The sequence below is a fragment of the Triticum urartu genome, chromosome 5A, assembly GCF_056163025.1.
Source record: "Triticum urartu cultivar PI428250 chromosome 5A, HENAU_Tu73, whole genome shotgun sequence".
NCBI classification, from domain to species: domain Eukaryota; kingdom Viridiplantae; phylum Streptophyta; class Magnoliopsida; order Poales; family Poaceae; genus Triticum; species Triticum urartu.
Window position 1 is genome coordinate 137477828 of NC_141877.1, and position 26890 is coordinate 137504717.

A 26890-nucleotide genomic window follows, 5' to 3' on the forward strand; every position below is an offset into this window, starting at 1 on the left:
TGGTCTATACAATCTGACTGTTTGGCGCATTGTATCATGGATCATGGATCCATACAATCTGAATAGAGTATCTGAATATATGTCTTCAGCTGGTATCTTGACATAATGACATCCATCCGTAGCATTTGACAGTACCATGTTTGGCGCATTGCAAACAGGGGGTTAAATACATAACTATGATTTGGAATTTCGTGGTCCAAATTTCTCGTATATGAAGAGCATGAGTTGAACTCTAGTTCAGCAAGACTGAAATCTCGAGCTCTTGCCCGCAAGCTCTCATTTGTTCATTTGCATTTTTGACCAAATTAAGTGTTACCCACTGAATCTGATTAATAAATTCTAGTTTCGTGTAAGTAAATTGTTCTTGAAAGTAATAAGGCACCAATTTCATCCTATGAATAAATTTACTGGGGAAAGGGGAGTTGTTGGAGCTGATTTTTTTGGCCCAACTCCTCCACAGCCAGGAATTTATTGGGGAAAAGTGGAGTTGTTGGAGATGCGCTGAGTTGCTTGGATTACAACATACATATTCTTGGTCCATTCACCTATTTGTATTCTATGGGCATATCATCTATCTCCACTTACTCTAGATATGATATGATGTAACCTGATTGGAATATACCTGAGTTTCCCTGTTTCATTTTTAATTACTGATTGGGAGGTTCTGATATGTTCTTATTTTGACAACCAGCAGCCTGGGTTCTTGTTGGGGTGGACGAGTTGCCTCCATCTTGGGATCCAATTGTCATGCCTAAGTTCGGTAATTTACACAAGCTTTTTGGCCTCTAGACCTTGTTTCTTAAGTCTTAATCAAAGTACTATAGCCCTTGTAGTCTTATCATTCTGTCCTCATGATATGAAATCCAGACCTTGTTTCGAAAGTCTTAACCGAAGTACTATATCCTACTTGATGGCTCTTGTAGTCTTACTATGTGTGTATGTCTTATTAATAATTTGCTTCAAGTCAAGTAAATCAAGAAATGTAGTTCTTATTTGTTGCTTGTTTACTCGAGTTTTAGTGCCAAGATGAACTCCGAGATTATCGATCGAATTAGGAAGATGAGAAGTGAGGATGATGATGATATGATGTCCTTTATTCTGCCTGTATTGCATATAATGCGTAATAGAGGACCAGTCGAGAGAAAGCAGCGACATAGCTCTTTCCTTTATGGCAAGAAGCGTGTTGACGATATCCTTGGAGGGCATGTTAAGAATTGCCTCGTAGCTTATAGGACGGAGCCACATATCTTTCGGGCTTTGGCATCTTATCTTAGAAGAGAAAATCTGATATCCGATACAAGAATTAAGGTGGAGGATAAGTTAGCCTTTTCCTATACATGGTGTCTCACAACGCGTCTTATGAAGATCTCCAGCTAGAATTTCAGCATAGCGGACAAACATTTCATGAGTACATCAATGAGTTCTTCAACATCATCCCCGTCTTAGCTAGTCGATTTCTGAAGCCTCCAAACATTGATGAGCCACATCCAAAAATCTCCATTGACACAAGATTCTATCCTTACTTCCAGGTTTCCATTTTTAACGCTTCCACAATTCCTCTTATTATCTAACTTATAGTTCTTTATTGACCTGCAATCTTTGCTTCCAGAACTGTTTAGGAGCCATTGATGGGTCACATGTTCCTATAACCGCAACACCTGGGATTGCTGCTCCATTTCGGAATAGGAAGGGTACCTTGACTCATAATATTATGGTTGCATGTGACTTCGATCTAAGATTCACTTCCATATCATGTGGTTGTGAGGGTTCAGCTACGGATGCGAGGGTTCTTCATTCTGCAATGAGCAAGGGATTTAAAGTACCCGAGGGAAAGTTTTACCTAGTTGATGGGGGTTATGCAAACACTCAGTCATTTCTCATACCTTATTGGGGTGTCCAATATCATTTGAAGGAATTTGGTCATGGACATCCCCGGCCACAAAACCACAGGGAATTGTTCAATCATCGGCATGCCGTTCTACGAAACCATGTGGAGAGGTCCCTAGGAATTCTTAAAAAGTGCTTCCCAATTCTTCATGTTGGCACACTGCATTCAATCGAGAACCAAATGAAACTTCCCGCAGCTGCCGTGGTTCTTCACAATATCATCAAAATGGAGAAGGGTGACGAGACTTGGCTTGACAACTAGCCCGATAACATAGCGCCAAATGTTTTTGTTGATCTCCTGAATGGCGACGAGAATAACTATGAGAACAACGACTTAGGGAACACTCTAAGGGATGAAATCGCAATGCAAATGTGGGAAGCATACCATCCTGAATAGCCAACATGATGGTCTGTGCTTTAATCTTATATATACATATATTAATTAATTAACTTCTCTTGTCTTCATCATCTAATGATGTAGTGTGTGTTAAATGCAGATATGTATCCAAAGGGGTCCCCAAAGTATCATCTCATGAAAGCAAGTGGGAAAAAAGCTTCACATGGTGCGAAGAAACCATCACCCAAAATTAAAAAGACACCTCCAAGAGGTATTTGGTCTACTGTAACAAGTAGCAATGTAGTGTTAATTGATATGATATTTGACAGTCGTCTTCATAGCTGGTTTTTTCCTTTTGAAAAATATTGATTCCTCCTTTTCACCTTATTTATTGACTGTCTAGAAGTACCTATTCATGCACTTTGTTTATCTTTTCTTGTAAATCTGTATTATCCTAACATAAGCATTTTTATACGATATTCTTTCTGGTTGTCTTGAGATATATACCAAATGCAGCCCTAAAAGCATACCTAGGCATGTTAATGCATAGTAACATATTTGACATATGCCATTCTAAATTTTTCTGTAATGATTTTTTGTTACAGAAATTTTATTAGGAATAGGACTATTATTCCCTAAGCCCCGGATGAATGTCAGAAACAAGTCTATAGCAGAGAGATAGCTCACCATGACCTTCTGGGTGCCAATACATGTTGCATTAATATTTCTCATCTTGAATATTAGCTAGCTCATGATAGTTTATCACTATTTGTTTTGGTGAGCATTAATTTTGAACAATGTAAATTTGTGTTGGTGTAGTTAAAAAGCCAAGAGCTCAATGGAACCCAGCTTTGGAAAAGGGTTTGGTGGAGATACTTCAGGAGCACAACACTCCGTACCATAGGGGACAGAATGGTTGGTCAACTGAAGCGTGGAATAGGATGGCAGATTTATTTCATGAAAGATATGGCCACACTAATTTTACAAAGATACAGATTCAGGAAAAGCAGAAAGACTTGAAAGCTCAATACAGACTTATTAAAGATGCCCGCAAACAGAGTGGTGTCAACTGGAACTATCATACACACATGATAGATGCTGACGTGCATCTTTGGCAAAACTTGATGACTGTAAGTTCTAGTGTAGTGCATTTTGTCTTTGCAAAACTTGATGACTTGTATTCCATTCTTTTGTAATCAATCTTGTTTTTGAGCAATCTAAGTTTGATAAATCATTTCTTTTATATATACAAACGTTGCCAGAAATAGCTAAGTTCCAGAATAAGCCTTTTCCCCTCTACAATAAGCTTGGTGATCTGTATGATGGTGAGTTACTGAGTTGAATGGATTTTCATTTCCTCTCTTTTTATTGACCTTTATAATGAATTTTCATTGCTATGTGGCCTTTAATGATAACTTGGGTGTTTGTGCAGGACATATAGCAGAAGGTAACTTCAATTTCACATCAACTGAGGTTACACAAGTGAGTGCTGGTGATCCCAAAGTTGAAAGAGAGCAGATTGCCTTCTCTTTTGACCTGAATCAATATGGTGATGATTTACACATGTATGATGATCCAAGAGATGTTGCCCCAAGTGATGGTTCAAGAGATGCTGCCCCAAGTGGTGGTTCAAGAGATGCTTCCCCAAGTGATGGTCCAAGAGATGCTGCCCAAACAGGTGCCCGGTGGTTCAAATAAGAAGCCAGTGAAGGAGCCCAAGAAGACGAAGCGTGATGACCCAATGGTGGAGGTGATGGCACAATATGTGGAGATCAAATGGAAGCAAGCGGGGGAGGAGTCTGTTTTGTTGGCAGGGTCAAAAAATGCCCAAGAGTTCTCCATCAGCAAGTGCATTGCTGTTTTGCACAAGATGGAAATCATCCGCCGCGATGAAAGAGCTGCTGCCTACAAAGTGTTCAAAAGTGTTGAGAATCATGAGATTTTTCTGAATTCTGCTGCCGAAGATGAAGATAGTGTTGCTGCGTTTCTTCGGAGCGAAATGGCCGAGTTGCATCAACGTATCTAAGGTAACAATCTTGCTCTTGTGGTCAACTACAACTAGATATAAAAGGAGAAGTGCATCCAAGCTAGGAAGAATAGAGTGTACTATACAGTTGTTAGATTGGGCACATTTTTTTAACACATCTTCTGAAATTGTGTGCTTGGATGCTTATGTTAGGGTCCTCTGTATATAAATTGTACTATAATTTTGGTGATTCTGCCCCTCGCTCGCTTCTTATTTTCTTTTTTGATTTGTTTGAGGGTTTCTTCTTCTTGGTCGTAAGAGTGTGCGCATGTGCGTGTTCATGTGCCTTGGTACTATAAATTGTGATCTGCCTTGGTACTATAAATTGTGTGCATGTGCTAGCTGGTAATAACTAATCAGTCATTTCTTTATAATTCCTTTGGCAAATACATGTGATCTAGATAATGAAAATCATTCTCATATATAGATATAGGAGGAAATGGGACTGATGTAAGAGTGTGTTTGTTTAGACCTGTATACTTACAAGGAGGTTGATTTTAGAATTCTTATGTTTATTGTAAGAAGCACATTCTCATGTACAGATATAGGAGGATATGTGTCAATTTCGGAATTTCTTATGTTTATTGTAAGAAGCACATTCTCATGTATAGATATAGGAGGATATGTGTCAATTTCGGAATTTCTTATGTTTATTGTAAGAAGCACGTTCTTAGATTTATGGTTAGATTCTCAGTTATAAAGAAATGTACATCTTATAGTAAATGATATTTGTTCTCTGATGCACAATGTGGACATGCTCCCCGACCATTGCTGCTGGGAGCTTGATGGCATCTTGCCGCGTGTCCTTCCCTTTTAATGATTCTCCTTAGAGATCTACACCGCCTTGTATTATCATTTCGGACCAGTGATTGTTGTATCCTTGTTTCTGGAAGTGTCATGTCACTTCACCCATATCGTGTATCAAAACAGCGTTGGGAACATGGTATTTTTTGTTATTGTTTTGATTCGACACTTATGCATTTCATTCATCTAATTACTGTAACCTGTTCTGCCATTTCAAGCCATATATACTATTCAGAGAAATGTATACATTGTAATTGACTATTCATTCTTGTTTGCATGGTTGAAGATTGGAGCAAGAAGACCGTTGTGAAAAGGGAGACATCGCCTGACATGATCAAAAAGGAGATTTTGCGTGTAGAAGTAGAGCTGATGAAGTGAAGTGTACCACTTAATTCCTGACATCTCATTTGGGGACTGCTGTGAGACTCATGTTTACAACTTGCTCAACCACACTTTGGGCAAAATCTGATGGGTGTTTGCTATCAAAGATTATGTTGTTATGATAAATTATAAATGTTGGGATTTGGGTCTCAAAAACATGCTGTTATGATAAATTATGTAGTTGTCGTGATGCGATATTGATTTCAAATCATTTTTATCAATTCTGCAGCAAAGGATATAAGGGGAGTTGGTTACATGTGTAAAGACTGGATTTTTAAATGTTCTATACCATGTTATGTCAACATGACAAACCCTTTCTACCAAATGGAAATTTTAAATAAAGAGGATTGTGAAAGAAATGGTTTTGAGGATTCAAGGGGTTTTGAGGGGATTGGGTGGAAGAGGGGGATTCACCAAATCCCCTGAAATCCCCCTCCCAAGACCTCTCAAATCCACTTCTACCAAATGAGGCCTCAAGGGAAAACCAAGAATGCTCAAGAGGTAGCAGTTAGTCCCAAAAAATGATATAAAGTTGCTATAAAATGATTGTAAAACATCCAAGAATGATAATATAACATCATGAATACTTCATAAATTATAGATACGTTGGAGACGTATCACGCACCCCCTGGCTTGTGGGCCCCCTGGAAGGCCTCCGGTGCCCATCTTCTGCTATATGATGTGTTTTGACCTGAAAAAAAAACAGAGGAGAGCTTTTGGGATGAAGCGCCGCCATCTCGAGGTGGAACTTTGGCAGAACCAATTTAGGGCTCCGGCGGAGCTGTTCTGCCAGGGAAACTTCCCTTCCGGAGGGGGAAATCGAAGCCATCGTCATCACCAACGATCCTCTAATCGAGAGGGGGTCAATCTCCATCAACATCTTCACTAGCACCATCTCCTCTCAAACCGTAGTTCATCTCTTGTATTTGATCTTTGTCTCAAAACCTCATATTGGTACCTGTGGGTTGCTGATACGTCTCTAATGTATCTATAATTTTTGATTGCTCCATGTTATTATATTATCCATCTTGGATGTTTTATATGCATTCATATGCTATTTTATATTATTTTTGGGACTAACCTATTAACCTAGAGCCCAGTGCCCTTCTGTTTTTTTCCTTGTTTTTGATTTTCGCGGAAAAGGAATATCAAACGTAGTCCAAGTGAGCTGAAAATATACGGTGATTTTTTGTGGACCAGAAGAAGACCCCAAAGCAAAAGAGTTAGGCCAGAAGAGCCACGAGGCCTCCACAAGGGTGGAGGGCACGCCCTCCGGTCTTGTGGGCTCCTCATCGACCCCCTGACCTGTTCTCGATGCCAAAAATTCCAATAAATATAGAAACCCCCAGAAATAAACCTAAATCGGGAGTTCTACCGCCGCAAGCCTCTATAGCCATGAAAAACCAATTGGGGGCCTGTTCCGGCACCCTGCCGGAGGGGGAAACCATCACCGGTGGCCATCTTCATCATCCCGGCGCTCTCCATGACGAGAAGGGAGTAGTTCACCCTCGGGGTTGAGGGTATATACCAGTAGCTATGTGTTTGATCTCTCTCTCTCTCGTGTTCTTGATTTGGCACGATCTTGATGTACCGCGAGCTTTGTTATTATAGTTGGATCATATGGTGTTTCTCCCCCTCTACCTTCTTGTGATGAATTGAGTCTTACCTTTGAGGTTTCACTATTATCGGATTGAATACTATTATGGATTTGAGAACACTTGATGTATGTCTTTCATGGGATACCCGTGGTGACAATGGGGTATTTTATTGATTCACTTGATGTATGTTTTGGCACTCAACTCGCGGATTCCCGAGGTGACATTGGGGTAATCTATGCATAGGGGTTGATGCACGTTTTCATCCTTGATCCTTTGGTAGGAATCTTGGGGCACTCTTTGAGGTTCTTTATGTTGGATTGAATATTATGAATCTGAAGTTGTTTGATGCATATCGTATAATTGACCCACAGATACTTGTGGTGACATTGGAGTATGTAGGTGACATCAGGGTTTGATTGATGTGTGTTATTGATGTCTACTATGCAACTTTACTCTTGTACACATGTGTTGGGTGTCCAAGCGCAGAGTTTTGTAGGATAATAGCAATTTTCCCTCAAGTGGATGACCTGAGTTTTATCAATCCGTGGGAGTCGTAGGACGAAGATAGTCTCTCTCAGATGACCCTGCAATCAAATACAAGAAATCTCTTTCCCCAACACACCCAATACAATGGCAATTTGTATAGGTGCACTAGTTCGGCGAAGAGATGGTGATAAGTGTAATATGGATGGTAGAAATATATTTTTATAATCTGAATAAATAAAAACAACAAGGTAGAGATTGATAAAACGGAGCACAAACGGTATTGCAATGCTTGAAAATGAGGCCTAGGGTCTGTACTTTCGCTAGTGCAATCTCTCAACAGTGCTAATATAATTGGATCATATAACTATCCCTCAACGTGCAACGAAGAATCACTCCAAAGTTCCTATCTAGCGGAGAACATAATAATAAATTGTTTGTAGGGTACGAAACCACCTCAAAGCTATTCTTTCTGTTCGATCTATTCAAGAGTTCGTACTAAAATAACACAAAGCTATTCTTTTCGTTCGATCTATCCTAGAGTTCGTACTAAAATAACACCAAAGCAAATTCATATTCATAGTACTCAATCCAACACAAAGAACTTCAAAGAGTGCCCCAAGATTTCTACCGGAGAAACAAAGATAAGAATGTGCATCAACCCCTATGCATAGATTACCCCAATGTCACCTCGGGAATCCACGAGTTGAGTGCCAAAACATATATCAAGTGAATCAATATGATACCCCATTGTCACCACGAGTATTAAATTGCAAGACATATATCAAGAATTCTCAAATCCATAAAAGTATTCAATACGATAACAACGAAATCTCAAAGGGAAAAATCAATTCATCACAAGATATAGAGGGGAAAACACCATATGATTCGACTAGATTAACAAAGTCCGCGATACATCAAGACTGTGACATCTCAAGAACACGAGAGAGAGAGAGAGAGAGAGATTAAGCACATAGCTACTGGTACAAACCCTCAGCCCCGAGGGTGGACTACTCCCTCCTCATCATGGTGGCCGCCGGGATGATGAAGATGGCCACCGGTGATGATTCCCCCCTCCGACAGGGTGCCGGAAAGGGTCTAGATTGGTTTTCGGTGGCTATAGAGCCCTGCGGCGGCGGAACTTCTGATCTAGGTTAACCCCAAAGGGTTTCAAAATATTTGGGAATTTATAGTGCAAAGAAGGGGTGCGGGAGGCCACCGAGGTGGCCACAACCCACCTGGGCGCGCCAGGGGGCCTGGCGCGCCCTGGTGGGTTGTGCCCCCCTCGGGGCACCCCCAGGTGCTGCTCTAGCCCATCGGGAGTCTTCTGGCCCATAAAAAATCCACAAAAAGTTTCGCGGTGTTTGGACTCTGTTTAATATTGATTTTCTGTGATTTAAAAAACAAGCAAAAAAACAGCAACTGGCACTGGGCACTGGGTCAATAGGTTAGTCCAAAAAATGATGTAAAGGGTCTATAAAATGATTGTAAAACATCCAATAATGATAATATAACGGCATGAATACTTCATAAATTATAGATACACTGGAGATGTATCAGCATCCCCAAGCTTAATTCCTACTCGTCCTTGAGTAGGTAAATGATAAAAGAAATAATTTATGAATTGTGAATGCTAGCAAAGTGCACAAGTTTGATCAATGATAATTTCAATCATTTTTCCTAGCATCATAACATCAATTCTTTCTTATGAAACTTCTCATGTTATAGTGGCAACCAAATCACATGTTAAGGTTCAGACAATGAATTCTCTTGAAACCCAACAACCTATGTTCTTATTCACCAAGCATTTGCAATTCAACTTATTCAACAGAGTTTAAGTAAGAGCTCCACATACTCAACCATCATATAGTCTTCTATGATTGCTAACACCCACCTTGTACACATGAGCAAAATGTTTCAACCGAACACATAGAAAGATAGGGGCTTATTGTTTTGCATCCCAACATATTCACCTTAAGGGTGATGTCAATAATAATAACTCATGCCACCCATATTCAACTGGAAATATGTTCCTAGATCTTTCCTTACCACATGATGCTTGCCAAAAGAGAAAATAAAAAAGGAATAGAGAGAAATACTTTGACTCTTTGCATAAAAATAAATACTGAAAAGTAAAAGATAGGCCCATCGCAGAGGGAAGTAGAGGTTGCCATGCGCTTATTTGTTTGTTTGCTCAATCCCTTAGTGCAAAATAACGTCATGTTATATTGACCCTTGTGATAGCAACCTTTATTATGTAGTCTGTCGCTTTTATTGCTTTACCATCACAAGTTCGTACAACGCTCAATTTTCTCTTACACTAAATGATCTTACACTTTTAGAAGCAATTTTTATTACCTTATTGCACCGATGAAAACTTACTTGAAGGATCTTGCTCAATCCTTAGGTCGGTATGTTGGACTCCTGAAAATAAGATTTGGCTTTAAGGGCTTTTGGATGCACAAGTAGTATCTCTACTTGGTGCGGAATTTTTGGCTAGCAAAGACGGGGGAAAGAACCACATGTTGAAGGATCTATGACAATATAACTTCTATGTGAATATGAAAAAACATAAACCATTACATTATCTTCCTTGTTCAATGTGAACAATTTTGGCATATAATATTTTGATGGGGGCTCACAATGACAAAAGATTTCCATGATAGTGTATTTGCATGTGAAAGTTCTCTTCCTTATACTAATCATTCGTGAATTGCTTGTATGACTAATATTGTGATTATCAAGCCTCAAAAGATTTCACTTTCTAAACCCAATGCGAAGTTACCACTAGGAATGATATGATTTCAACTTTATGACATTAAATTAATTCAACAATTTACTCATAGGATATAAGTGAAGCACAAGAGCAAATGCCATAGAAAAGAGCTTCGTTGACGGGATGTGAATCCGCTTACTTAGCCTCCCTGGCAACTATTTGAGGATTCTATTTTATTTAAAACTTTCAGATGTAAGTATTTTATTAAAACAGAAAGCAAAAATGACATTCTAAGAATAACACAACTCATGTGAAGAAGCAAAAACTTAGGCTCAACCAATACTAACCGATAATTGTTAAAGAGGAAAGGTGGGATGCCTATTGGGGCATCCCCAAGCTTAGATGCTTGAGACTTCTTGAAATATTATCTTGGTATGCCTTGGGCATCCCCAAGCTTGAGCTTTTGTGTCTCCTTAATTCTTCTCATATCACGGTTTTCCTAAATCTCAAAAACTTCATCCACACAAAACTCAACAAGAACTCATGAGATAAGTTAGTATAAACCAATGCAAAAACTTTATCATTTTCTAATGTAGCAAATCACTAAAATTATTATTAAACATTGCATACTAAATGCCTATGCATATTTAATACTCATATCCTCAAATAGAATCATTAAACAAGCAAGCATATGCAAACAATGGAAACATAACAACAATCTGCCAAAACAGTACAGTCTGTAAAGAATGCAAGAGTATCAATACTTCCATAACTCCAAAAGTTATGAATATTTCCCACACTGTAGAAAATTTATCATAGCTTATTTTGCAAAAAGTTTCAACATTTTATCACATTCTGACTTTTCTAGGGAATTTTTGCAACAGTGGTAAACTTTCTGTTTTCAAACAGCAAGATGTAAACTTGCAAAATAAGCATGGCAAAGGCTATCATTGCCACTTTTATTGAAATAAAATATGCAAAAAATTATTATAAATAACACCAAGCAAATCCTAACAAAATAAATTGACGCTCCAAGCATAGCACATATCATGTGACAAATGAAAACATAGCTCCAAGTGAGCTTACCGATAATGTTGGAGACGAAAGAGGGGATGCCTTCCGGGGCATCCCCAAGCTTAGTGGCTTGGATCTTCCTGGAATATTACAATGGGGTGCCTTGGGAATCCCCAAGATTAGGGTCTTTTCACTCCTTATTCTCCTCATATCGACATCTCACCCAAAACTTGAAAACTTCAACCACACAAAACTTAACGGAACTTCGTGAGATAGGTTAGTATGATAAGGAGCAAACCATTTCACTTTTGTACTGTCAAAGACAAGATTCATAATTTTTTCCAAACAATTCCTACAGCAGCATATCATTTCCATAATTTATATTGAGCAATATAAGCCATGGAAACTAGAAAACAAGCAAACTATGCATTGAAAACAGAATCTGTCAAAAACAGAACAGTCTGTAGTAATCTGTACTCTAACCATACTTATGCTACTCCAAAAATTATGAACAATTAGGAAAACTTGGGAAATTTTTCTATTAATCTTGTGCAAAAAGAATCAGCATTTTATAACGCTTCTGTTAAAAATGAGAATTGTTTTCCTGAGCGCAAAAGTTTCTGTTTTTCAGCAAGATCAAATCAACTATCACCCAACAAGGTCCTAAAGGCTTTACTTGGCACTTTATTGAAACAAAAGCAATAAAACATTATTACTACAATATCATAATCATGTGAACACACAAAAACATTAGGTAAAAGTGTTGGGTTGTCTCCCAACAAGCGCTTTTCTTTAATGCCTTTTAGCTAGGCATGATGATTCAATGATGCTCGCATAAAAGATAAGAATTGAAACACAAAGAGAGTATCATGAAGAACATGACAAGCACATTTAAGTCTAACACAACTCCTATGCATAGGAATTTTTTGAGAAAAAAATTTATGGGAACGAGAATCAACTAGGATAGGAAGGCAAAACAAGCAAAACTTCAAGATTTTGAACACATAGATAGGAAACTTGATATTATTGAAATACCTACAAGCATATGTTCCTCTCTAATAATAATTTTCAGTAGAATCATGTATGAATTCAACAATATAAGCATCACATAAAGCATTCTTTTCATGATACATAAGCATAGAAATTTTGTGTGACAGTAGCAATTTTCCCTCAAGTGGATGACCTAAGGTTTATCCGTCCGTGGGAGGCGTATGATGAAGATAGTCTCTCTCAGACCACCCTGCAATCAAATACAAGAAATCTCTTGTGTCCCCAACACACCCAATACAATGGCAATTTGTATATGTGCACTAGTTCGGCGACGAGATGGTGATAAAAGTGTAATATGGATGGTAGAAATATATTTTTATAATCTGAATAAATAAAAACAGCAAGGTAGCAATTGATAAAACGGGGCACAAACGGTATTGCAATGCTTGAAAATGAGGCCTAGGGTCCGTACTTTCGCTAGTGCAATCTCTCAACAGTGCTAATATAATTGGATCATATAACCATCCCTCAACGTGCAACGAAGAATCACTCCAAAGTTTCTATCTAGCGGAGAACATAAGAATAAATTGTTTGTAGGGTACGAAACCACCTCAAAGCTATTCTTTTCATTCGATCTATTCAAGAATTCGTAATAAAATAACACAAAGCTATTCTTTCCGTTCGATCTATCCTAGAGTTCATACTAAAATAAAACCAAACCAAATTCATATTCATATGTAACACCCCGATAATCAAGCTATAGTAAACTCCTGCTAATGGCTGCCAAGTCATCACAATTATTTTGCTAATCATCACTTTGTTTCAAATCAAGTCCAATTCAATTCAATTTGCAAGTCAATTATTTGCATCTTCAAATGAGCCCGAAAAATAGTTCACAATATGGAAAATTCTCTCTAAGTATTTGTCATGATGAAACCTACCTCTATTGGATTCGAAAAATGCTCCTGGAAATTATTTGAGTGGTCCAACAACAATTAAATTGGCCTTTTCAATTTCCAATAGTTCTTAAACATTTCCAAATGCTCAAAACAATTTTGTGCAACTTCACAATATTGGAAAGTATTTATTATGGCATGTGGCACATTTTACAAGAGTCATTTGGTGCTCGGAATAATTGCAAAATAGTAAGCTATCCTTTTAATAAAAAAATAAAAGAAATAAAAATAGAGAAAAGGAACCCCCCTCATTTTCCCCACTGGGCCTCGACCCTGCCGGCCCAGTCGGCCACCCCACACGCCGGCCCACTCCCCCGCTCCCCTGGCCTATAGGCCACACCTGACCGAACCCTATCCCCATCTCTCCCAGATCCCCCACGACCCCCACTCTCTCCCTCGTCTGCTCCCAATCCTAATCTGGATCGGGCGTAGGCGCCCGGCCCCTGCGCTCGTCGTCGTCGTCCACCTCGCCGTCGCCCCTCACCACACCACCGGCGGCCTCCTCTCCGTCGCCTCCCACACGACGGGCCCCGACCCTGCGCCTGTCCCTGACGTCGTCGCCTCCCCGAACCCATCGTCGGACCGCCTCGCCCCGCCTCTCCTTCCCCGAACGGCTCCACCACCGAACTCCCTCGACCCCTACTGCCCGTACCCCCTACACACCCGCGGTGAGGCCCCGGCCTCTCCCCTCTCCTCTCTCCACTCCGCCGTCTGCCGCTCGCCTTCGCCGGCATGCCCACGCCTCACGGCCACCACGGTCGCCCCGCGCCGCAGCGGCCGCACTCCCACGCGCCCATGGCCGCGCCTATCGCCCCGCCTGGCTTCGCAATTCCGCCGAGCCGCGCCTCGCTGCGTGCTTGTCGCCGCCAGCGCCTCTGACCGCGCGTCGCCGATCCCCCTACTCCTCGCGTCGCCGCCCCCTGCTACTAGAGCGCGTGCCCGTGCCGTTCCGTTGCCCCCCGCGCCACCGCGCCTCCCCGCCGCCTACCGCTGCTCGCCTGCCGGTGTTCTCCGCCGCCGTCGCCCCCAACCGCACTGCCTCCCGCTCTGGTTCCACCCCTCCGCCGCCTCTGCTGACCGGTGCCGTGGGAGCCGGTGGCAGCGCTTGGGCTCGCCCCAGTCGGGTGCGCCCCTGTCGGCCACGCCGGGCTGCGCCCGCTCCCGTAACCCCACGCGCCCGCTAAGGCCCTGGCCCAATGACAGCCGGGGCCCAGCCCCAAAACGTTTAAAAAAATAAAAATAAAATAAAAATGAATTAATAAAATTATTATTAATTAATTAGTGAATTAATTAAGTTAATTAATCCTATTTAATTAATTTAATTAACTAGTTAGTTTAATTAAACAGTAATTAGATTAGCTAAATCCTAATTAAACTAAACAGAGTATGACAGGTGGGTCCCGCACGTCAGTTTGATCCAGTCAACGCCCTGTTGACTGCTGACGCGTCAGCATGCACTATTCTGGATAATGTTGAACTAAAATAATTAAGTAAATCCTAAAAATGTTTTAGATCTTTTAAAATTAATATGAAATAAACCGTAGCTCGGATGAAAAAACTTTATATATGAAAGTTGCTCAGAACGACGAGACGAATCCAGATACACAGCCCGTTCGTCCGCCACACATCCCTAGCATAGCAAACACGCAACTTTCCCCCTCCGGTTCATCTGTCCGAAAATGCGAAACACCGGGGATACTTTCCTGGATGTCTTCCCCCTTCGCCGGTATCACCTCATACTACGTTGGGGCACACCTAGCACCGTTACTTGTCATGTCATGCATCGTTATGTATCTGTTTGCATTGTAGGCTACGAGATCGATGCCGCTGCTACCCAGTTCGACTACGGTGTTGACGATCCCTCCTTGCCAGAGCAACCAGGAAAGCCCCCCCTTGATCACCAGATATCGCCTATTCTTCTCTCTACTGCTTGCATTAGAGTAGTGTAGCATGTTACTGCTTTCCGTTAATCCTATCCTGATGCATAGCCTGTCATTGTTGCTACAATCATTGATACCTTATCTGCAATCCTAAATGCTTAGTATAGGATGCTAGTTTATCATCAGTGGCCCTACATTCTTGTCTGTCTGCCATGCTATACTATCGGGTCGTGATCACTCGGGAGGTGATCACGGGTATATACTTATACATATATGATACTTGTGGTGACTAAAGACGGGTCAACTCGAAGAGTACCCACGAGTGATTCACGGATTGGGTCCGAAAGGACGTTTGTCTCGACGGCCCTCTGAGTGGATCTTTGTGGCGGAGCGACAGGGTAGGTTGGGACCACCTAGGAGAGAGGTGGGCCTGGCCCTGGTCGGCGTCCGCGGTTATTTCAAAATAACATGCTTAACGAGATCTGGGTATTTGATCTGAGTCTGGCCACTGGCCTATACGCACTAACCAACTACGTGGGAACAGTTATGGGCACTCGACATCGTGGTATCAGCCGAAGCCTTCTTGACGTCAGCGAATGGGCGACGCGCGTTGGGTTGGACTGGAACGCCTGCTCTTGTATAAGGGAGGCTAGGTCTGCTCGCCGGCCGTGTTTGCAACGTGCAGGTGTGCAATGGGCGATGGGCCCAGACCCCTGCGCCATAGGATTTAGACCGGCGTGCTGGCCTCTCTGTTGTACCTAGGTGGGGCTGCGACGTGTTGATATTTCAAGGCCGGACATGACCTAGAAGAGTGTGTCCGGCCAAAGGGCATCGAGCGTGTTGGGAAATGCGGTGCACCCTTGCAGGGAAGTTGATCTATTCGAATAGCCATGTCCCTCAGTAAAAGGACGACCCGGAGTTGTACCTTGACGTTATGACAACTAGAACCGGATACTTAATAAAACAGACCCTTCCAAGTGTCAAATACAACCGGTGATCGCTCTCTCACAGGGCGACGAGGGGAGGATCACCGGGTAGGATTATGCAATGTGATGATACATTGGTGAACTCACCTTCTAATCTCTTCTACATGGTGCAAGATGGAGGCGGCCAGAAGCATAGTCTTCGATAGGACTAGCTATCCCCCTCTTATTCTGGCATTCTACAGTTCAGTCCACATATATTACCCCTTTCATTTGATACATTGCATATGTAGTGTAGCTCCTTGCTTGCGAGTACTTTGGATGAGTACTCATGGTTGCTTTGCTCCCCCTTTTCCCCTTTTCTATACCCGATTGTTGTGACCAGACGATTGAGTCTAGGAGCCAGACGCCACCGTCAACGACGACTCCTACTACACTGGAGGTGCCAACTACTATGTGCAGGCCGCTGACGACGACCAGGAGTAGTTTAGCAGGATCCCAGGCAGGAGGCCTGCGCCTCTTTCGATGTGTACCCCTGTTTGTGCTAGCCTTCTTAAGGCAGACTTGTTTAACTATGTGTGTACTCAAATATTGTTGCTTCCGCTAACTCGTCTATGATCAAGCTCTTGTATTCGAGCCCTCGAGGCCCTTGGCTTGTAATATGATGCTTGTATGACTTATTTTATTTGTAGAGTTGTGTTCTGATATCTTTCCATGAGTCCTTGATCTTGATCGTACACATTTGCGTGTATGATTAGTGTATGGTCAAATCGGGGGCGTCACATCATAATACTCAATCCAACACAAAGAACTTCAAAGAGTGCCCCAAGATTTCTACCGGAGAAACAAAGACAACAACGTGCATCAACTCCTATGCATAGATTACCTCAATGTCACCTCGGGAATCCGCGAGTTGAGTGCCAAAACATATATCAAGTGAATCAATATGATACCCCATTGTCACCACGAGTATTCAATTGCAAGACATATATCAAGTGTTCTCAAATCCATAAAAGTATTCAATCCGATAACAACGAAATCTCAAAGGGAAAACTCAATTCATCACAAGATAGAGAGGGGAAAACACCATATGATCCGACTATATTAACAAAGCCTGCGATACATCAAGATTGTGACATCTCAAGAACATGAGAGAGAGAGATTAAACACATAGCTACTAGTACAAACCCTCAGCCCTGAGGGTGGACTACTCCCTCATTGTGGCGGCCACGGAGAAGATGAAGATGGCCACCGGTGATGATTCCCCCCTCCGGCAGGGTGCCGGAAAGGGTCTAGATTGGTTTTTGTTGGCTACAGAGCCCTGCGACGGTGGAACTTCTGATCTAGGTTAACCCCGAAGGGTTTCAGAATATTTGGGAATTTATAGTGCAAAGAAGGGGTGCGGGAGGCCACCGAGTTGGGCACAACCCACCTGGGCGCGCCAGGGGGGCCTCGTGCATCCTGGTGGGTTGTGCCCCCCTCGAGGCACCCCCAGGTGCTGCTCTGGCCCATCGGGAGTCTTCTGGCCCATAAAAAATCCACAAAAAGTTTTGCGGTGTTTGGACTCCGTTTAATATTGATTTTCTGCGATGTAAAAAACAAGCAAAAAACAACAACTAGCACTGGGCACTGGGTCAATAGGTTAGTCCGAAAAAATGATATAAAGCTGGTATAAAATGATTGTAAAACATCCAGGAATGATAATATAATGGCATGAATACTTCATAAATTATAGATACATTGGAGACGTATCAGTCATATGGTGTTATTTTACTCCGAACTCTTGGGCTGTTTGTGACACTTATAGGAATAGCTCAATGGATTGATCGGAAAGAATAACTTTGAGGTGGTTTCATACCCTACAAGCAATTTCATCTTATGTTCTCCGCGATAGGAACTTTGGAGTGACTTTTGTTGCATGTTGAGGGGTTGTTATATGACCCAATTATGTTATCATTGTTGAGGGGACTTGCACTAGTGAAAGTATGAACCCTAGGCCTTGTTTCCAAGCATTGCAATACTGTTTTCGCTCACTTTTACTACTTGCTACCTTGCTGTTTTTATATTTTTAGATTATAAAAACCTATATCTACTATCCATATTGCACTTATATCACCATCTCTTTACCGAACTAGTGCACCTATACAATTTACCATTGTATCACTACAAAAAATACACTTCCGTGATGATACGTGTTTGTCACAGTAGGTCGCTTTTTTGTCATGCATGTACATCCATGACAAATTTATGACAGAATCAAGATATTCATACATGTGCTGTCGTAGAAGTGTTCCATGACATTACCAAAATTATCATGACGGAAGTGTCCACTTCCATGACGATAAATCGCGCGTCACAGAAGTGCTTTCGTCAAGGGTGACCAACACGTGGCATCCACCGTAACGGAACGTCGTTAAGCTATCGGGTCGGGTTTTGGATCCGATAACCCGTTAACAGCCCTGGCCAATGGGGACTTTCCACGTGTAAAATCATCATTGGCTAGAGGAAACACGTGTCGGCTCATCATCGGGACAGATGTCATCCACTCACTAGACAGAAGGCGCCTATGATACGTCGACATGTGGCACGGCCCAACAAGTTTAAATGGGCCGGCCCAACTAAAGGCCCACAAGATTTTGCAGACCATAATGGGCCGGCCCAGCTAAAGGCCCACGAGATTTTGCGGACCATAATGGGCTGGCCCAGCTAAAGGCCCACAAGATTTCACGGGCCATAATGGGCCGGCCCAGGTAAAGGCCCACAAGATTTTTGTGTGCCATAATAGGCCGGCCCAGGTAAAGGCTCACAAAATTCTTATGGATCATAATGGGTCGGCCTAGCTAAAGGCCCACGAGATTTCACCGACATTAATGGGCCGGCCCAGCTGTACTCCCACAAGATTTTGAGGACCTTAGTAGGCCGGCCCATTAACTGGCTGCCATGTTTTGGGCCAAATGCCGGCCCATATTTGATACGGTCTATTAATGGCCTGCCACGCTCCGGGCCTAATAGTGGCCCATATGAGATCCGACCCGTTAAAAGCCTACCACGCTCTGGGCCAAATTACGGCCCAGATCAGGTCCGGCCCTTTAAGAGGTTTTGGGCCTAATTATGGCCCATATCAGATTCGGCCCGTCAACTGGACACTATGCTTTTGGGCCCACTTGCTAAAGGCCCACTTAGTAATTCGGCCTGATATTAGTTTTGGCATGTTAAGGGCCCGTTTAACATTTCGGCCCTATATTAATTTTAGCCTGTTAAAAGGCCGTCATATAGTTGGGCCTAACTACGGCCTGGTTTGCATCCGGCCTGCTCGCAGCCGATATCTGATTGGGCCAAACAAGGAACGAGACAATTTTTCGGCTTGTTAAAAGTCCGTGATTTGATTCGCACAATCATGGGTCGGGGTTCATTTCGGGCTGCTGCCGGCCCGTGAGCTGATCGGCATGTTTCAGGCCCAACCTACATCGTGATTGCATGACGGCCCGATTATGCACCGTAATTTTACGGTTTGGCCGGTTTACTGCGAAGACATGATATATATACAGTAAAATAACTGCAGCGTCGTGAATAAGAAAAAACCTATACTATACAATAAAGAAATTACGGCATATTACATCCACTGGGCATCAAAGTTCGCCACTATGATAATAAAGCACAAGCAGACAGCAGATTACATACACTGGGCATCAAAGATCGCCACCAGTGCAAATAAACACGCCGAAAAAATAATATACAAAACCGACAACACTTCAATAGAGTTCAAGAAAGGTTAGCCCTGCTAGGGAGCTGCAGCGCAAGCAGCTGAGCAAGATGATGAGACTGCGCTTGTTCAACACTTATATCTTCCTCACTCTGAAAGATAAACAAGCAGACAGATGACATGTTTTGCACATAAAAGTATCAGTGCTGACAATTCATCACATTTCTTACTGACGAATAAAGTGACACAGTTTAAATTTGCATTAACACAATATGGTATTGTTCAGGTCAAGACATGGCAGGAAATGACATTGCGAAGGAGTTGGCAGCTTCACGACACCACTGGATTACAGATCAAGAACTCATAAGTATCAATGGTTAGTGTGCTGTCAATTTATACCATTTCAGATTGGCAAATAAAGAGACGGTTTAAATAATAGTAGAATGATATGACATTTTTCATAGTTAAGACATTGCAGAATATGACATTGTACTGTAGTGGGTAGGTTCACCACACCACTGGATTACAGATGAAGAACAGAAGCATACATGCAGTGCAAAAGAAGATCACTTGCTCTGTATAGTTTAATTTACATGGTATGAAGAAGGAACTTGGTTGTACAACTGAAAACTTAAATTGAGAAAGGACGGACTTTTGTTTATGAACTACATATAATAAACTTTAAACAAGCAATTTGATGCAAACACCAAAAATAAACAGCTGTTGCAGTCATGCCTAACCAAATATATACAACAAAGTTTGAAGGCTTGAGATGGACAAACTTACATTATTGGTGAAGACAGGCTCTATAAAGGCCTTGTCCATGCTGATGGGGGGGGGGCAATTCAAGAAGTTTACCACAGAATCTTCTTCAAAAGCATTGCCTTTATTCTACATTTTGTTAAGAGTAAATATAGATGTGATAATATACGACAAAATGGAGAATATTTAAGATAAGATGAAGAGTGATGCTACATAACCAAGTAGCTATAAATGTAAGTGCATCGATACAGGCAAAAGGTACAGCCAAGAGCAATGCACAGCTAAACTTCTTCAGTATCAACCTTATGGTAAGAGTAAATATAGATCTAATGTGTAGAAAATGGAGGGCAAAGGAAAATAAGCTGAAGAGTGATGGTACATGAACAACTACCTGTCATTATAAGTACACTGATAAAGGACAACGTGTACTTACAAGAACAATGCAGAGCTAAAAAAACATTGGCATAGGATATATTCTACACTAATGTAACCATTCATACAGATCAGATAATTTGGAGCGAACAATTGATAAGCAAGCTATCATGCATATTGTTGTCACATAATGAACCAGGTATGTATGCAAGTACAGTGATACAGGACAACAGGTACTAACAAGAGCAAAGAAGCGGGCAACATATTTGCGATATCCTGCCATTCTTGTCAAACCGGAATTCTTCTTCGAGCAGATTTCCTGCAAAAAAGATCCGTAAGGCACATGCGAAAAAGTAGAAGTTCAAATTGTCATGTGATTTCATAGACAGTACCTCATCCTGGGAACGAGACCAGTGCATAACAAGGTTTTTCCATTCAATGTCTTCTAAATTTAGCAGAGGAGACTTCACCGGAAATTCGTTTATAGACTTCAAAGTGTGATTTCCTCAGGTAACACCGACACTGCTGCAATGCTTCCTTGAAAAGCACAAGCAAGCTTTGCTCGTCATGACTATCCAGATTGACCCTCGGCTAGTTACAACAATGTAATGTAAATCATTGATGTGTTCAATCAGCAGAAAATAGGAAAATAATAGCCATGAATAATAGCACTTACACGTAAGTTGGACAGGAAGATGTGAAAATGGTGTTTGTCTTCACAATAATCTTCCCATGATGGGAATATATGCACGTAGTCCCTAACAACATTGAAAGCATTGTCTTTTAAACTGGGAATAAATGGAATGGGGTTCCAATCTGCAGGAATTGGCCGTCTCTGCAGTTGGGATAGGTCTTCGGCTGGTGGACTTGCTGTACTTTTTGCTGGAGTGGGATTTTTCTGTGGTACAGCTGGTGCTATGGCAAATGAAATCGGTATACCTTTTGCTGGAGTGCAGGTCCTGTGTGGTGGGGCTAGTGGTGTGGCTAGTGAAGTATGGGTACAGTCTGCTGGAGTCGGTCCTACGTTTTGTGTCACTAGTTGTACAACCAATATAAGTGGGGTGCTGTCTCATTTCTCCGGCACCACCACGTTTTTCAAGGACTTTGCTAGTGCTCCTTCAGGTTCGGCAATCACCCTCTTCCTTTTTGATGTCCGATGCACAAGAACAACATTTGAGTGTAAAAACATGGTATGATGACAGATGAATATGTATTGATAATGGATGGGCATGGCATCTCGACATATATGATGAGTAAACTAAGCAGATGGCGGTGCAACAAAGTAGAAGAAATGCAAGACAACATATGCAAGATACCCGCAATCAATAAAACATTGCCAAATTAGAACAGGCACCTTGATGGGTGAACATGACAGGCCATCTGCCTTTGACTCCTCGAGGTTAGAATAGTCATTAGGATGATATTCTGAATAAGAATCAACAGGTGGGGAGCGTATGAGTTTCATTGCATCCGGAATGGCACTCAATGCCTTGGTGCCAATTTTGTAAGTCATTGTAGTGTTTAGCTTCAAGAGTGGACTGCTGCTAGTGCGACACAAAGCCTACACAGATCATAGTGTAGATATAACGGGAAAACCTTGCATCAGAGTAAAATTAGCAAAGTGGAACTTGCTGGAATGTATGTGCTAGTATTGCCGGTACGGCTAGAAAGGCTTAGGATACCAGCTCTCTTCAAGTGAAGGTGCGGTACTGTTAATATCAATGTAACTCTCAAAGACGACATAGCTCCCCGCATTTCCTTGATGTTCTTATAGGATTCAAGTGGGCAGGCCACTACAAATCCTATTCCTATGTTTACAAGATCCTACGAATCAAAGAGGCTCAAAGTGTCCATCACAACCGACCGTATAGACCTCTACACTGCAAATGTCCCTGCTCATCTTCAGTACAAGGAACATACTGTACTACTATCATACTCCCTCCGTTCCAAAATACAAGTCTTGGTAGAGATTTCCACTCTGGATCACATACAGATGTATCCAGGTACATTTTAGAGTGTAGATTCACTCATTTTGCTCCATATGTAGTCCATGGTGGAATCTATACAAAGACTTGTATTTAGGAACGGAGAGAGTACATATTAAAGAAGAACGGAAGAGGAACATGATAAAGAAGAGCAAGCAGATTTTGGATAGTAAAATGTTGGTTGCGTAGTGCCCACACATGATGAACCAGAGCGCATTAAGAATGCAACTCCTAGCTGTCTCTCGACCATTTCAGGCGGTTGGATGAAGATCCTACGTCTCCTAACCCTTCTTCTTCCTCGTCTCTGATTCTTCCCATACAGAACACCGCACGGGCCCCCGGCCGGACCACCGGCCCCCACCGCCTGTGTTCCTCCGCCACCCCCACCCCCACCCCAACCCCCACCCGCGTTGAGTTTTCTTCGTTCGGCGAGGCCCCACAACCACCCGAGCCCCTTCGATCGCACTGGCGAACTCCGGCGAGCTCTGAAAAATCACTGACCCAATTTTGAAATTTAGTCTACTATGATTTAACTAGTGTGGAATATAAAAGGGGAAAACCATAAGCATTGCGAGTATGGTGTTGAGCGTGCCATGGCGGATCTGAAGGTGCAAACCGGACAAAGGCAACTTCGCAACCAAGACAAGAAATCAGAGTAAAGCAGCGGCAATCTATTTTCTTGTTGCGATAAATAAGTTGAGCAGATACGAAAGAGTACCGCCTCTGGTGCGGTGCCATGTAGGCATCTGCTAAGAATTTGACGGTGCTACGGTAGCGATGGCTGTCGGCGGCGTGGAGGCAGATCTAGGAGGGTAGACGGTGGCGGCGGGGCGCGGTGGACGAGACGGTCGTAGGAGCGGCGCCGGCAAGGTGGACGACGACGGGGATGAAGCGAGAGGACGGGATGCAAGGATCCCGGTCCAAAGCCGTGGATGAGAGAGGTCGATCTCTTGTAATGGATGGTGGCGTCAGGGTATCAGCTCCGCCATGGTGGAGGAGGACGGCGGTGGATGGGGTGGCGGACGGAGGAGGGTGGGGTGGAGAGTGTGTTTTGGCGCCCACGGAGTACGAATGGGGAAAAGGGAGGTAGAGAGGAAGGGGGGAACCATGTATTCAGGGCGCGCTTGTCTCAAATGCGAGGAAATTTACAAACTTAGCCCCCGTTTCAAATTTCTACTACATCACAGCAACACTAGTTGGTCGGGGATAGGACGGTAATCTCGCATACACCGAATATTTGCCGACGAGAGTTTGTTTTTGGTGCCCACCGTGTATGAATATGAATCAGGGAGGGAGTCGATTTCGGCCGAGGACACACTGTGTTTTGGCGCCCACCGTGTATGAATCCGGGTGAGAGGCGGTTATGTCACGTTTGGGTGAAATTACAAACCTACCCCTATCGAAACCAATAGATATCCAGCATATAGGCTTTGCATGGCAGGGATAGGCAGCAGTGATTTCCATCTCGCAGATTTTGGTTCCGGGCGGTTACTGCGACTTTCCCCGCTTCGTTCAAATTTTGCAGAGTGCACGTTTACTGTGCCAACTCAATTCAAATCCCGTTTGTATTCTATTTTTTTCGGGCGGGATCCATTTTCAGTTGGAATTACATTATATATACATCACTTTTTATATATACTTTCAAAAGCACAACACCGTTTATACATGAATATGGTTTACAAATGGCATGATCTCAGATTCATAAGGTTGTATCCATCAATTTGGATTTTCAAATATTTGAAACCACTTTATGCTGAAATCCAATGTATGCATTCCTCGCTAACTGTCTCCAATTAATGTGTGTTTCATGCGGGTTTTTTTACTTCTCAAACATGTATAATGTGTTTCACACACACAACATATAGTGTAATCCCGTTTAGACATTAATTGCATATAAACCATGCATTGTTTGTAATTGAAGAATCTATGGATCACCAATATTGATAAACTATATAACATTACACGTGTGGCCAAATTTAAATGAATATGCATGTTTCATACACCAATTTGCGTTATGATATTATCGATGTCGTGATCTCCAGTTTAAATATTTGAATCCCCTTTAATCCAGATATTCGTCTCATATAGCTATCACTCATGCTTATATAGGACTATCTCTCTGGACCTATACGCGTTCATCGTCTCTCAGGTATCTCTCGTGCTACCTGTATGTCGACAATGATCTTTTATCTTCGAACACACTGACGGTACTCTCTCCCTCGACCGTCATCACTCTATCTCTCTCTAAGTATATCTCGCTCCCTGCTATGTGTCTCTAACTATGATTCTCCATGTGGAATCTCTTTCTCTCACACAAACACAAAACTTTGTCTCCCGGGGTCTCATTTCTCTCTACTATTCCCATGTGTGCCACTCGCACACCCCTCATACAGAGACGTCTTTCGCTCCTTAGATATGAGAACCTACGACTCTTCCTCATCAATATCTCTTTCTCACACACAAACACAAACTCTGTCTCCCAGGATTTCATATTTCTGTGACGCCCGGATAATTAAGCTACAGTAATTCCCTGCTAATGATGCCACGTCACCACGGTTATTGTTGTTAACCTCACGTTAGTTCAAAATGGATTCAAAATTCAAATTCGAAATATGGCAAACCACAAAAGTTTTCGAGCATCAAAACTAAATTGTTCGGGTTGTGTCAAATAATGCATAAGTAATAATGGTGGAGAAACCTAAATTTAATAAAATGTTTAATTGTTCAAAATAATTAAAACCGAGGTTTAAATATTAAAATAAATGCCTTTTGAATTTTATAAAATATTAAACTATTTTAATTCGGGTTGAGAATTAATGTGGCAGTAGTATATTTAAAGGTATTAACTTAGGTGCTAGTGATAATTTTTATAAAACTAAAATAAGAGAAAACTAATAAAACAGAAAAGAGAAATAAATAAAAGAAAGGAAAAACTACTAAGCAAAAATAAAAGAAAGAGACAAAAAAATAAAAAGGGAGAAAGACCCCCTGGCCAACTGGGCCGAACAGCCCAGCCGGCCAACCCAGCAGGCCCACCCCGGTCCCCCTTATCCCCCACTAGACCAAACCCTAAACCGCTACCACCCCCACTCCCCTCGTTCCCCCACTCTCTCTCGCCCCCCACCTTGAGTGGATCTGGATCGGGGGCAACCGACGCCCCGATCCCGTCGCCCCCAAACCCGGCGCGCCCGAACCCGCCGCCTCGTCCCTGCGCCCCATCTCCGCCGTCGCCTCACCGTCATCTCCCCGCCTCGCACCAGACACCCGCGGCGCCCCGAGGCCGACGTCGCCACGCAGACCCCCCGTCACCGGACTGCTTCCTCCCCGTCCCTGTCGTCTCCATCTCCTCCCCGCGCCTCGCTGCCTTGTCCCTACACCGAACGGTGAGGACCTCCTTCGCCTCCCCCTCTCCCCTCTGTTACGCCGACCCCGCGCTCGCAGTCGCGTCCGCCTCTGGCCCCATCCTGGCCACCCGCGCCATGCCATTGCCGCAGCCCACTGCTGCCATCGTCGACCACGGCCTCGCCTTTCCCTGTCGGCCCCCTCCTCTACTGCGCGTGGCCACCCCTCGCTGTGGCTTCGCCCCTGCCTCCCCCTGCGGCCAACCGCGTCACTCCGCGCGCCCTATCTCTCTTTCCCCCGCACGACCACGCGCGCGCGTGCCCGCTTGTGCCGCTGCAGCTGCCGCCTGCGTCCGCCTTCGCCTGCGTGCGCGGGCCCGCAGCCGCCTGTGTGTCGTGGCCCTGCTGCTCCCCGTCGCTGCTCGCTCGACGCCGCACGCCTGCGCACCGCGGCGCCTGCCTCGCGCCCCGACCCCTCTCTGCCCCCTCCTATCGCCTGTCGCTGCTCGCCGTCTCCGCGCGCGCACCCCTTGCCCCCCTCGCCCTGCTCCAGTTCCGCACCTCCGCCGCAGCCCCCCTGCTGGCACCGCGCCGCCCGCTCGCCGGCGCACCGGCGCCCGTGCCCGCCCGTCACCCCGTCGGGTGCGCCCCTGCAAGGGCCATCGCCCGTTCGGACTGCACCTAATTGAAGGGTTTCGTAGTAATTTCAAAAAATTTCCTACGCACACGCAA

General features: G+C 43.2%; 2 pseudogenes; both read left to right on the forward strand.

Annotated features, from left to right (window-relative positions):
- The first annotated feature begins 1026 nt into the window (after positions 1-1026).
- On the forward strand, positions 1027-2284 carry LOC147970600 (uncharacterized; annotated as a pseudogene).
- Positions 2285-3165: 881 nt separating this feature from the next.
- LOC125506851 (uncharacterized) lies at positions 3166-4250 on the forward strand (annotated as a pseudogene).
- The last annotated feature ends 22640 nt before the right edge of the window (positions 4251-26890 follow it).